The sequence below is a fragment of the Eptesicus fuscus genome, chromosome 22 (assembly GCF_027574615.1).
Source record: "Eptesicus fuscus isolate TK198812 chromosome 22, DD_ASM_mEF_20220401, whole genome shotgun sequence".
Taxonomy (NCBI): domain Eukaryota; kingdom Metazoa; phylum Chordata; class Mammalia; order Chiroptera; family Vespertilionidae; genus Eptesicus; species Eptesicus fuscus.
In genome coordinates this window covers 14,590,022-14,604,521 of record NC_072494.1, presented here as the reverse complement: position 1 = coordinate 14,604,521, position 14,500 = coordinate 14,590,022, and positions in this window count along the sequence as shown.

The window sequence follows — 14,500 nt, the reverse complement described above, 5'->3', positions numbered from 1 at the left end:
CCACCTTTTACAGGTGAAGCTATCAGAGGTGACGTGACTTGGCTTAGCTGAGGACACCCTGATGGTGACCAGATCCCGTCTTTTATGAACTCTGTGTGGACTGCCCGAAGGGCAGAGGCCCTTGTCTGTGTCTTAGCCCCAATAACTATGAAGGGCCAAGAGTGCCCTTTACTGCTCAAAGCAACCACAGCATGGTGGCTCTGATGCTTCTGCTGCCGATGCATTCATTCATTCCCCTTCCTCATAAATCCCCCTCGTCATCACCTTCTAAGCTAAACACCAATTGAGTTTCTGCCCGATTCTTGAACAGCTATTCTTTTGGATCTCGAATAAATGCTTGTTGCCTCTCACGCTGGCCTTTTATTTTTAGGTTAACAGTATCTAAGGTGATCTACTTAGTGCACAGATTTGGCTGTGTGTAACAGATACTAAAAATAGCAGTGGTTTGAATGAAGGAGTTTATTTCTTTGTCATATACTATCTGGAAGTAGGTGGCTTAGGCCTGGTTTGGTAGGTGGTTCTGCTCAGCCATCCCCAGTTTGTATAGTCCAAACGTTTCATCCATTTTCCAAGCAGCAAGGTAAAGAAGTGGCCTGTTCCCTGCCATTAAGGGCCTGAATTAGAAGTTACATACCTCATCCTTCTGCTTATTTTGGCCAGACCTTAATCATGTGGCTACACCTAGTTGCAAGAAAGGCTGGGGAGCATGGCCTTTATTTGAATTTAAAAGGAAGTTTGTTTTTACACTATACTGCTAGCAGCCTTTACTACAAATGATATTTTACACATGCCACAAAATGTAAATTGGGCAGTATTTCCTCTTTTTTAAAAAAACATTTTTATTTATTTCAGAGAGAGATAGAGAGAGAGAGAGAAACATCAATAATGAGAAAGAATCATTGATTGGCTGCCTCCTGCACGTCCCCTATTGGGGATCAAGCCCGAAACCCAGGCATGTGCCCTTGACCTGGGACCCTTCAGTCTGCAAGCCAATGCTCTATCCATTGAGCCAAACCAGCCAGGGCTATTTCCTCCTTTTTTAATTTCTGGAAATATGTATAAGATGCCCTGCATGCCCTCCCTGCCCCCCTTGATTTGGTAAACTTGCCCAAGAAGACCTTCTGGGTCTGTTTTATTTTTATTTATTTTTTATATCTTCTTTTGTGTAGATTTATACTACTGATCAGTTTTTCTTTTTTTACTAATAAAAATTGTATTACTTAGCAGCATTTAGAATGTCAACAAAATGGCTGCAACTTTTTTTTTTGTAATTAGAGAGTGGTATTCAGTTAAGAGAACAATTGTTTCATAAAAGCTGCATCAGAGACAACTGAAGATGAAAAAACTACCATCCCCACATATAACTCATTTGTGCTGTGCACCAACAAGAACCTGCTTTAAACTTCCGTGCCAATTTACAACCCCCATGCTGTACCAGGCAAGGTTAGTGGCTATTGGAAATACCACCAGGACAGGGTGATCCAGACACACATCTGGGCCCTGCCAACGTGGCTCACTTGGTTGGAGCTTTGTCCTGTGCATGGAAGGGTAGTGGGTTCAATTCCCAGTCAGGGCACAGACCTAGGTTTAGGTTCGATTCCCCGTTAGAGGCAGCCGACGGATATTTTTCTCTCTTCCTTCCTCTCTCTCTCTAAAATAAATAAAAACACATATCCTCAGTGAGGGTTATAAAACAAAAAAACATTAAAAAAAGACATTTGGGCCCTGGCTGGTTTGGCTCAGTGGATAGAGCGTCGGCCTGCAGACTGAGGGGTCCTGGGTTCGATTCCGGCCAAGGGCACATGCCCGGGTTGTGGGCTCGATCCCCAGTAGGGGGCGTGCAGGAGGCAGCCAATCAATGATTCTCTCTCATCATTGATGTTTCTATCTCTCTCTCCCTCTCCCTTCCTCTCTGAAATCAATAAAGGAATATATTTAAAAAAAAACGAACAAAACAAAAAAAAGACATATGGTAGTGTGTTAACTATACACACAGAAAAAGACACTGTATAGTTAGTTTAAAAACAAATCTTTTAAAAAAATCCTATATAATAAAAGGCTAATATGCAAATTGTCCCCTCAACCAGGAGTTCGACTGGAAGTTCGACCAGGGGGTGGAGCCAGCCAACCACCTGTGGCCCCTCCCCCCAGTCACCCAGCTCCCAATCGCCCTGATCAGGGCAGGCTTGCTGGACCCCACCCATGCACGAATTCATGCGCTGGGCCTCTAGTAAAAAAAACAAAACAAACAAATCTTACACAGCCTTTAATTTCAGTTTTTTTCTTTAAAAGGAATGAGTTGTGTACAGGGTAGGTAAATGCTTTATAGACAAGAAAAAAAGTTGCCTAGAACCAACGTATCATCATCTTTTTCTTCACCTTCATCTTCCTCCTGTTATAGGATAGTCTGAAGTTAGAAAAGTTCCAGGACACGCAGAATAGGGAACCTAAGAGAGTTAAACAGCAGTTTACAGCCACATAGTAAATCCTATCTTCCCTAAACCAATGACACTTAAGAGTAAATGGTTTGCATTTCTCCTCCCCAACCAGAGGGTAAATAGCTTAAAGCACCCTACTCAGGAAGATAGATAACAGAAATCCGATTAGTGCCATTTGCCAACCACACCCATGAAGTTAAGAGACTCAATCTCATTTTGGTACCTCCTCATAAAGCTGATGAATATTCTACTGATCCTCCCCTAAGACCTCCCCTAAATGCTAAGCCTTTAAAAACCCTGAAACCGAAGTTCCTGGTGGGGCTCTCCCCTCCAGGAGCCTGCCTGTGTCATTCCCTTTCCCTTCTCCCTCCCCCACAGGCACAGCTCTTAAACTTCAAGGGACCCCATGAGATTTGCAACCAAGGGAGCAATGGGCAGTGGCAGCTCACCTCGGGCTCCACCCCTGAACCTTCCCCCTGATTTCCCTGTGAGCCAAAGCAGCCCAGCCTGGGCTCCCCTGTTGCTGCTTCCATGCCCTTCCTTGTTTCACTGTCTTACGTGTGTTTTTGCTTCGGTCAATAAGTTCTCGCTTGCTTTTCCACACTTTGTCTCGATTGAAATCTTTCCTTTAAGAAGACAAGAACCAAGGTGTCATCATCTCGCTGGTAATACACCTGCCCCTCATCCTCTTCACCTTCCATGTCTTCCTTCTTTTTCCTGCTTTTTTCAGGCTTGATGCCTCTTTTTTTTTTTCAGCACCCCACATTTCTCCCAGCTTCTTTGCAATATCACCAATGGACAGGCTAGGATGCTCTCCTTTGATTTTTTTGGGTGATACTCAGAGCAAAACATGAAAAAGGTAGAAGGAGGCCTCTTGGATGCATTATGATTCTTGAGCTTCTTCTTCTTCTTCTTTTTCTTCTTTTTTTTTTTTTGGTGCCCTTGACCAGAAATTGAACCCGGTACCCTTCAGTCCATAGGCCGAGGCTCTATCCACTGAGCCACACCATCTAGGACTCAAGTTTCTTTTTTGCTTCCCTTTTAGGAGGGATGTAAGTTTTCATTTCTCTTTCATCACGGGCCTTGTCCAAGTTTTCCATTTTCTTCAAGTGTTCCTTTCACTTTAGCAGATACGATCTTCTACCTCTCTGAGCACTTCTTAGAAAACTCTGCGAAGTTGACTGAAGCATCTGCGTGTTTCTCTTTGAGCTCCTCCCGGCAAGTTTGCACAGAGAGCATGTGATGGCATTTTTGCCTCGGCTTCTTAGTGTGAATGACAAGCTCAGGGGAGGCCTGCGCAGCGGTGTTACGAACTCAGAGACGGAAAATAACCACACAGCATGGTCTGAAATGAAAACTTTCTAACTAAAAGCAGTTCATAGCGGGCAGTCATGCCTCTTAGGGCAATATTTTTCCCTAACAAAGATCATTCTTCACCTTAACTGGGCCTGTCTACTGTCTTTTGCATGTATGATAACATACCTGATTAATTCCACCCCCCACCCTCCTTCAGAGCACAACCACCCCACCAGAGTGGAGATCACAAATCCTGTCATTGTTATTGTTACCATAGTAACTGTTGACTGTTAACTATCCTGTACCCACTATGTAAAAGTATGTGTCTATTCATTTTACTTTTTGTCCAATCCCAGAAATGTCCCCGTTTTGCTTTCTCCTGCCTCCCTAATCTATCACCAATGAATTTCATGTAACCGCCTTACCTCTTCCCTTTTAAAAAAAATATATTTTTGTTAATTTTAGAGAGGAAGGGAAAGGGATAGAACTATAGAAACACCGACGAGAGAGAAAGATTAAAGAGTTTAATTGATGAGATAGTCAGTAGAGAAATCCAGAAGGTTTTTGAGCAAGTGATTGACAAAATGGACAGCTATGATCAGAATAGATGAGGAGGCCTGGGGTTGGGGGCGGGGGCGGGCATTAAGGGCTCAATGGGAGAAAAAAGGGGACATATGTAATACTTTCAGCAATAAAGATTAAAAAAATATATTTTATAATAAAGCCATTACCCTTTTCCTGAAAAACAAAAACAAAAAAAGAATGGATGAGGAGGGGCGAGATTGGAGTCCAGGAGACTGGTCAGGAGGTTGCTGTTAATGTGAGAAACATTCAAACCTGTAAAGAATTTTTGTGAGTTTATTTGTACCAAATTGTCGAAAATTGCTGGGAAACAGAATCTCGAGATATTGAGATAATGCTCTGGAAAATGGCAGTTTTTCACCTACTTTTATAAAATGCCATCAAAGGAAGAGACGTAAGTGGGTTGCATGAAATTCATTGGTGATAGATTGCAGAGCTGGGAGAAAGCAAAGCAGGGAAACCTCTGGGACTGGATAAAAAGTAAAATGATAGACATGCTTCTTTTACATAGGTGGGTACAGGAGAGTTAACCGTCAACAATTAACATGATAACAATAACAGTGAGGGAATCTGTGGTCTCCTCCCTGGCACCCTGGTGCATTGGTTGTGCCCTGTGTGGTCGGATAAAGGGAAGTTACAAGTTACCCTGACATTCCACAGGTTTGTTATCATAGATGCAAAAAGATAACAGGCTCAGCTCTTTGTCAGGGAACATACCGGCCTAGGATATGACTACCCACTATAAACTACTTCTTAATTTAAAAAGTTTTCATTTCAGACCATCCCTCGGGGTTACTTTAGGTCTTTGAGTTTGCAAGGCCACCAAGCAGGCCTTCCCTGAGTTAGTCAGATTAGCAGGTGGCCCTTTTCGTCCACAGAAACATTCAAGAGTTTAATTGATGAGGTAGTCAGTCGAGAGATCCAGAAGGTTTTTGAGCAAATGACAACATGGACAACTATGACCAGAATGGATGAGGAGGGGAGAGGCTGGAGTCCAGAAGGAGGCTGCTGTGTCAGGACAACTGGGATGAGGCAGTAACTACAGGCACAGGGAGAAAGGGGTGATTTGGCGAGGTGAGGTTGCAAGGAAAACTCAGCAGCACTTGGTGAGGACCTGTGGCTGGCAAGGCTGCTTGGCCACATCTGGGGTTCTGCAGAGCAAGGCAGAGACGATGTGGATTGGGGCCTGGACGACTAGGGGAGCAGTGAGGGTTTGGTGCTGGAAGGATGGGGCTGGCTGAGTACAGAGTCAACCCTTTGATCTCAGGAGTTCTTTAAACTGAGGCGATGATGATGCTGTGGGGCAGAGGGAGAGAGAGGAAGGATCCGGAGAGAGGCAATCAAGAGAGAAAAGGGTAGAAGCGAGGCAGGGTTAAGGAGAAGAGGAGGAACGAGGCAAGTGGCCAGACCAGGAGCTTTGGGTGAAGGAGTAGCTGTCAGGGTGATTGAGGAGTGGTGCTCTGTTGCCAGGCCAAACTGAGTTCAAATCCTGGCTCCGCACTTAATTCCTTGAGCTTCTGTTTCCTGATCTATTAATCATAGACGTTGCCCACATTATAAGGTGGTTGGGAGGATCAAATTCGGTAATGCATCTGCACACAGAGAGTACTTAGAACAATGTCTGTGCAGAGTAAACACTCATTTTCTTCTCACTTAACCTGTCTGCTGCCCTCTTCCCTTCTTGGAAGATGTTTATCTGGCCCAAAGCTGGGCAGGTTCAGAAAGCCATTTTTTATCACTGCTCTTAGGGATGATCTTGTTTTGAGAGACGAATTCTTGTTTGTTCTTATGACTGCATGGTAAACCCAAACTTTCCAGAAATCAGTTGTGTGTTTTTTCCCCCAGAAGGAAAGTCCCTTTGAGGATCTAAATGCGGATTGGTGAATAAAGAGCTGGGGTGACTGGAGGTGAAGGGTCATAAAGGGTTGGTTGCATAAGTAAGCTGGGATGATCACGTGTGTATCTGCACCGTGTAGGGAATTGATTTCCTTGTCTATGAAATGGGGGATGGAGAGGCATCGAGCTAGATCAAACGAAGCTGTCACCAAACTCCACTATTTTTGAAGCTGGACCTGGGTGTTTTGCCAATTACTATAGTGGGAAACATATGATCATTTCCAAGCGAGGAGGCAGGATGAAACCAATGAACAGACTTTTCTCACTTTGAAGGCTTTCTTGATTGTTTTGTTCTTAAACTGTTAACACCTGCCATGAGCAGATGACAACATGAGGGCTCCAAGGACAAACAAGCGTTGACAGGGAAACCAGAGGGGACCATCGCTGTCCTTGTGCTTTAGTGCATGCGTGAGGTTTGATCGTGGTTTCCTGTGGCCGACACGTGAGGCTGCCTCATTCAGCAAGGATGCTGGTTCTTGCTGCGTGTCATGGTTTCTCCTACTGCTGTATCTGATGACACACACGGAGTGCTCACCAGGTACTTTGCTTGTGTTATCTCATTTGATCTGTGAGGTGAGTGATAGTATCGCGTCACAGAGGAGCAAACTGATGCTTAGAAGGAGGTTAAGTGATGTTTGTAAGGTCACTTGGTTAGTGTAGTAACTGAGGTAACGTGCTTTCTTCTTTTGGTAAGAGACGCTTAATGACAGGTCTGAGCACATGACCCACACTGGTCAATCATAGCACCCTGACTTCTTAGAAACGGGAATTGGTTTATGGCTGAGTACACAAACCAAGCATGGCCAATCAAGGATCTTCCCGGGATATAGGAACACTGGGTTTATAGAGCTGGAATAGTCTGTGACCATGTTTCTCATTATATAGTGAGGTCCCGCTACAGTAAGAGTAAAGCCCACATGTAAAGAGAGACAAGCAGTGATGAGAGAAGGATGGATGGTGTTGAGTTTCCTGTTCTAGCCCCCAAGGCTGTGGTTCACTGAACCTGCACATCGTTGATGTAATAACAATACATCCCTTTTTTGCTATTTCAGTGGGCTTTCATTGAACTTTTGTCACTTATAGCTGAAAGGTCTTGATCAACAGAACCAGGACATGGGAGGGTCAAGATTCAAACTCAGGACCCAACATCTTAACTTCTCTACAACAGCTATTTCCTAGTATATTACACATTGCTCTCTTAAAATGTCACTTTCAACCACTTCCTCATGAGCAACACCCTATAATTTTTACAATCACTGCTCACTCTCCCGTCACCTTCCTTTTACTGAAGCTGGCTTTAGTCCCTTTCTGAGATTTGCACAATTCCCTGGGTTTGTCAGGACACATCAGAACATACCTCTCAAGTTGAGTGTTTCTGGGGTGATGGTTAATCACGCTGTTTTATGTTGGTTCCTGTTAGCACTGGTTTCACCAAGTGACGCATTCCATCCTTGGCCCTCCATTCTAGCAAATGGCAGAACCCAGCTTCAGACCCAAGTCTGCCTGACACCCAGGCTGTGAGGAGTCTGCAGGCCGGGGTGGAAGTGTCCCGGGGGCTCCTGACTCCGGTGTCAGACCTCAGGAACCACCTACCTCTATACACTGAGTCTCTGTGAGGAGTTGTGGGTTGGGGAGCCAAGTCCCTAAACTTGAGGTCCAGCAGTGCAGGGGATGGCCCAGAGTGGCTGGGCTCCTGTGAGCCTGATTGCGCGACCACAAATAGTGGTGAGGGTGGCCAGATGTTGGGGGCACAAGAAACAGTTTGTTCTTGACCAGATTCTCTGATTCTGCTGATGGTTCACACCACTTTCCCTTTTGAGTTCTGATAAAATCTCCAGATCTCAGCTGTGGACCAGGGAATGTAATTTGGAGCTGAAGCCAAAAAGATCTTTCTATTCTAATTTTGCTGCTTCCCGAACTGACCTACCCCCACCTCATCACGGAAAGCAGCTGCCTAACTATCCTGCCCCAGGGGGAGGTGGGGCCACCTGGGAGGTAAGGAGGGGGAGCGGCAGGCTGGTTGAGAAAGAGAAAGTCTGCAGCCCAGAAGGGCAGAGCCTCACCCCTCTCTTCCTTTAGAGGAGGGAGGGGAGGGTGTGATGGAGAGAGGGGCCCTTCTGAGGAGGGAGGTGTTGAATTGCTCCCTCCCCCAAACACTGCCATTGGCAAGAAGGAAGTTTCTGGAGCCACTGGAGAGAGCTGGGTCCATAGAGTATAGCCAATGAGCTTTTAGAAGGTTCAGCGGTGGGGGTAGAGAATTGAGGGCCACTTCGGAAATGTGGTATTGAAGGGAGGAGAGAGGATGGTGGCCATCGGGACAGCACTGGTGCGCCCCCTTCTGGTCATTCACCAAACATCCGCTCTGTGTCAGGCCAGTTTAGTGGGGGAGACACATAAATAATCCCAATTAAACTTAAAATTTTTTTGTGTTTCAGTTAAAGTTGACATTCAACATTCTTTTGTATTAGTTTCAGGGGTACAGCCCAGTGGCCAGACATCCATATAACGAAGTGATTCCCCCGTGACTCCAGCACCCACCATATACAGTGATTACAATACCATTGACTACATTTCCTAGCCGCCACTCCACATCCCCGTGACCACCCTGCAACTATCAATTTGTACCTCTCAATCCCCCCCGTCCACCCAGCGCCCCTCCCCCCAAATCTGGCAACCTTCAGTATCTATGAGTCTACAATTAACCATAAAAGGTATTGTTATAGGGTGATGGGCAAGAGGCTGCAAAAGTACATAGGAGAAACACTTACTAGTAGCTGTGTGTGTGTGTGTGTGTGTGTGTGTGTGTGTGCGTGTGCTTGTATGCATACTCCTGTGTTCTATGTTCTGGTATGTGGGAGGCTGGGGAGTAGATTCAGGGATGCTGTACAGAGGGGATGATATATGAGCTGAGTTTAAAAGGTGGTTAGGAGATTGACAGGGGGGCAAACTGAGGAAGGGCTTTCCAAGAGAATGAATGGCACAGGCAGGGCTTGCAGGCATGGAGGGCCTGGCATGTGCAATAGTGAAGTTTCGGACCTGGGAAGTGGTGCCATGTCCGGTAGTCTTCTCCTGAAAGTTATGGGGATTCACTCAGTGTTTTCACCAGGGGAATAATGTGCTTAGGTTTGAATTTTAAGATCACCTTGGTGGCAGAGCTGAGAAGGGGTCAGAGTGGGGGGCAAGGTCATGGTGGGGAGGAGAGTCCAGATGTGTTTGCAGTTTCCAGGGGCAAGGGGATGCTGCAGAATCACAGGCAGTGCGGATAGAGCGGAGCCGTAGGCAGAAGGCAGGAAGGTGGGTCTGCTGACCGGATGTCTGGATGACGATGAGGAGGAAGCAGGATGCTAGAGGGCAGCCAAGTGTCTGGTTTAGGTCACTGGGTGGATGGTGGTGTTCGTTGTGGCAAAGAGGAGGGCGAAGGGCGATGGGAGATCTGAGGAAGGTTTCTTTTAAGCTGATTTTAAACCCAGGCCAGAGTGCATTTGGAGGCAAGAGGAAAGGGGACCCTTGAAGATGACGGACCAGAGCAGGTGGAGGAGATGGGCTCCTGGGCACTAGGGGAGGTTGAGAAATGAGACTGAGTGGCTGGGTGGGGAGAGGATGGGCAGGGAGACCAAGGCTGGTCTGCGGAGGAATTGGAAAGTTAGGGATTCTCAATGATGGAGGCAATACAGGAGGTTGACCTGTGTTTAAGTCACAACTCATTCATTATGTGAACTTGGGCAAACTTCCCTGAGCCTCAATTTCCTCCTCTGTAAAGTGGGTTGAAATTGTACCAGCTTCCTGGGAGCGTTGTGTAAATTAAAGGGGAAAATATACAAAAATCACCCAGCACACATCGGTGCTCCATAATGTCACATGCACAAACCCACCACACACTGCAAATCCAGAATGACCCAGATCCACTGTTCAAACACTCTCATGCTATCAGGGGGTAGTTAGATAAGTTATTTAATGCCATTTTTAAAGAGAAAATGTTTCCAAGCATATTTCTGAGGGCAGAGGAATAATCAAAGAGACCCTTGTTTAAGCTCAGAGGTGTGGTGCAACTCACCTAAGGTGAGTCAGAGGGAACACCAGGACTTAAACCTGAGCCCCAACAGTGAGGGCATTTCCCTTTCACCTAACTGCCCTGGAGAAAGGGTGGGTGGGCAGTGTTTGGCCCCTGACTTCTTTCTTTTTAAAAAATATGTTTTATTGATTTCAGAGAGGAAGGGAAAGGGAGAGAGAGATAGAAACATCAATGATGAGAGAGAATCATTGATTGGCTGCCTCCTGTACACCTCACACTGGGGATGGAACCCACAACCCGGGCATGTGCACCAACCAGGAATCGAACCGTGACCTCCTGGTTCATAGGTCCGTTGAGACACACCGGCCGGGCTGGCCCCTGACTTCTGCCACTTAGTTCCTTCTGCCCCTGTCCTAAGGCTTTTAAAATAGCTTCCAGGCGTTTGGCTTACTTCCAGAAGTCCACCTGGGCTGCTCCGCAGGGGCTGTCCGGGGAACACCTTATATGTGAGGCAGATGTGAGGGGTGTGGGTGTGGGAAGGCTCCTTGGAGATGAATCAGCACTGCCTCCTCCAGTGTGAGTCAGGTGCAGGGCATGGCAAGGGTTGGTCTACAGGAACAAGAGGGAGAGAGCAGAGTTGTAATGACATATCTCAACCACCAGGGGGCATAAATAAGGTGGGGGAAAAAACCAGCGGCTGCTGGTGGAAAATCTCTGGTATGTGTGTGCGTGTGCGTGTGCATGTGCGTGTGCGCGTGTGTGTGTGTGTTGGACAGAATGTGAGGACCCGGCTTCTTAGGCTGGGCATGGGCAGAGAGTCATTCCTGGGAATGTGCCCACTGCCTGTCTGCCTTCATGGAGAGGTGAAAAATCAAGAGGGGGATTGGATTTTAGGGCTGGTTCTATTCAACCTTCCGGTTCTGCTGAGGGGAGGGAGTGGCTCCAGATCACACAGCAAGTTAGTGGCAAATTAATGCGATAGTCACCAGGCTCAGTCACATGGCCACTTGTTGGGCACCCTTTGGCTTCCATTTCTAGGTTAGGGACAAGTCTCTAGATGGGGCCTTAGTAATCAGTGGCTCTGCTTCTGTCTGTCAGGGTGTCTGTCTGTCTGTCTCATCTTATTTCCTTCTCCCTCACATTTTCTTTGTTTCTGTGACTATTTTTCTCTGATCTTTTCTCCCACTTTCCATCTGACTGCCTCTGTGTTTCTCCTTCCTGTCTCCATCTGTCCCTGATGGGGAGTTTGCTCATGGGTCCCTGGAGTGATATGTTTCCTGCAGTCTCTCCTCAGGGGTTTGTAGCTCTCTGAAGCTCTGGTTTCCAACCCAGTGTCCCAGTCCCACTCCTGGGAACCAGAAAAGAAGTTATGACTTGGTAGCATAACTTGAGGAGGTCAGAAGGCCTCCAGCCTCCTAAATACTGTCCCTAGTGCCCACCTCCCCCATTGTCATTCAATATCCATAAACACCGGTTGGCACCCGGTGTGGGAGAAACCCTTTGCTCATGCAGAAATGAGTAAGACCCAGTCCCCGCCCAGTGAGCTCACCATGTGGGGGTAAAGGCAAGAGAAGACAAGTGATTCAATCTAGAGAAGAATGCTCTAAGTACACAAGGACAAAAGGAGTGCTTTGTATGAGAAAGAGCAGGTAGAGATGGGATCTGGTTGGGCCTGGGGAAGGCTCTAGGAAGTAGGGGCATATTACTGGCCTTTGAAGGATAGGTGGGATTTCCACAGGATCCCTCTGTACATTCTGAGCAGAGGGATCAGAATAAGAAAGGGTTTCAGCCACACCCCGTGCAGTCTACATACGTTCAAGTCACAATGAGCAAGACAGTTAGGGTATGTGCAGAGGAGGCTAGAAAGCTGGTGAGGACGAGAGCCTGAGCACCTCCCTGCTGGGCTTCCTAGAAGGCTAGGGGGACACCACTGTAATTTCTGAGCAAGAGAGGCATCTGCTAAAGCCCTCAGTGAAAACGGGAGAACTGCTGAGAAAAACAATGCATTGCACAAAAGGGTCAGGAGGCTTGGGGGTAGAAATAAAGGACAAAGGTTTGTTCAAGGGTCTTAGGATTTGCAAATAGAAAACACAACTAGGCAACGCCCCCGAGTGGTTCTGAAGAAGAAAGAAGAGCTGAGAGTTACAATAGGAAAAAGTACACTCTTGAAAACAATCAGTCCTTCATTCTTAGCCTCTGGATTGTCCTGGGACAACAACCTTCCAGATGTTCAGTGGTCTGGATAATGGCTGTCAGGTGGGCTGGATACATGGACATTCTTTCCCACGTTTTTTATTCTTTCCTAAGTCCTTCAGAAGGCTATCTGTAGGAATGTATTTGTCTCCAGGCATTGATGCACAACTGGAAAGTTCAAACTCTTAAGTCCTCAGGCCTTTTAATCTTATCCCTCATGCTTCAGCCCATTTGGTCTGAACCAGTTTTGTCAGCTTGACTATAAACAATCGATTTTAAGTCAGCTTAGCTGTACTGACTCCATGTTGTTTTCTTTCTTTCTTTTTTTTTGTTTTGTTTTGTTAATCCTCACCTGAGGATATTTTCCCATTGATTTTTAGAGAGTGGAAGAGAGAGGGAAAGACAGAGAGAAACATCGATGTGAGAGAGACACATTGATTGGTTGCCTCCTGCACATACCCTGACCAGGTCCGGGCCGGGGAGGAGCCTGCAACCACAGTATATGCCCTTGCCCAGAATCGAACCTGGGACCCTTCCGTCTGCAGGCCAACACTCGATCCACTGAGCCAAACTGGCTAGGACTCCATGTTTTTTCTTCATTCATTCCTCACCCCATTACACTCAGGGTGAAGGATTTTTATCCCAAGCTCTATGTGACTAGGAAGGGCAGTAGCATGGGAGGTTCAAGTGTGTTGGGGGAGGAGGGGCACTAGATGTGCAAGATGTAGAAGAGGACATTTGGCTCCAAGGCATGACGATATCTGTGGTGCTCATATGGCCCCCAAGTACCAAGGTGACCCCGAGGAAGAGACAAGTCTGGCTTCACATCTGATCCTAGTCAGTTTTCAGTCTGAACTTCTCCAAACTTCTCTGTGGTGTGGTGGTAATCCAGAGTCCCGAAGGGTTGGCCACTGAAGGGTCCCTGTACCACACTCTCCTTCCTGGTATGGAGTTTCCGCCTGCTGCCCAGGCCCTGGGGGAGGGGTGTGGTGAGGGTGCTGCTGAGTCACTGCCTGGGCATCTGGGCCTGCACCACAGGGTGAGTCACCTAGGACTGGGGGGAGTACTGGGAGGAGGTTGGGAGCTGGGGGGAAGGCAAGAAGCTGCTGGACATCTGGAGGAGGGAGGGGAGCTGGGCCTGCAGGAAGGGCGGTGCCCAGACTGGATTGGGGGTAGACCAAGAGCATCAGGTGAAGTGGGCCTGGGAGGGGGCAGCTTTCTAAGGGCGATCCCAGATTGCTTCAAACTCTCTCTCTCTCTCTCTCTCTCTCACACACACACACACACACTCTCTCTCTCTCTCTCTCTCTCTCTCTCTCTCTCTCTCTCACACACACACACACACACATACACACACACTCTCTCTCTCTCTCTCTCTCTCTCTCTCTCTCTCTCTCTCTCTCACACACACACACACACACACTCTCTCTCACTCTCTCACATACACAAACACACACTTTCACATACACCAGTTGAAAGATGAGACAGAGGGCCAGAGACCAGGACTACAGGTTTTATTAGAGGAGAAGGACCCTGCCAGGCTCCCTTGCAAAGGAAGAGAGCACATGTGCAGGGGTGAACATGCCTTTTGAGGGGAGGAAAGAGAAGGGATGGGGCTTAGGGTACTCGGCACACGCTGATTGGTGGTTTCATATAAGGCACATGATTAGGCACCTAGGGACTTAGGAATCGGGGGCTTAGGGTATTTGGCAGGTGCTGATTGGTGGTTCAATGTACAGTCCATATAAGGTGCCTGGTTAGGTGCTCAGGAATATCCAGGCTGCAGGTACAGTTTACGTCATACTCCGTCCATCAATTGGGGGAAGGGAGGATCTATCACCAGGAGACTTGTGAAGTCCAGTGTGTGCCTGCAGCCCGTGACACATGAATGAGCTGTGACTCACAGGCATGTCATGAGAACAAGGCCTGATATGAGTCTCCAGGCCCCACAAACAACGGCTACCTCCCCTCACCCTGGGCGTAGGCTGCCCCTTCCCAATGACACTTCCCACCCCCACTGTGGCCTGGGTGGGCCCAGGGGCTGCCATTTGAACCTAGAGTCCTCCTCCAGCTGGGGGCAGAG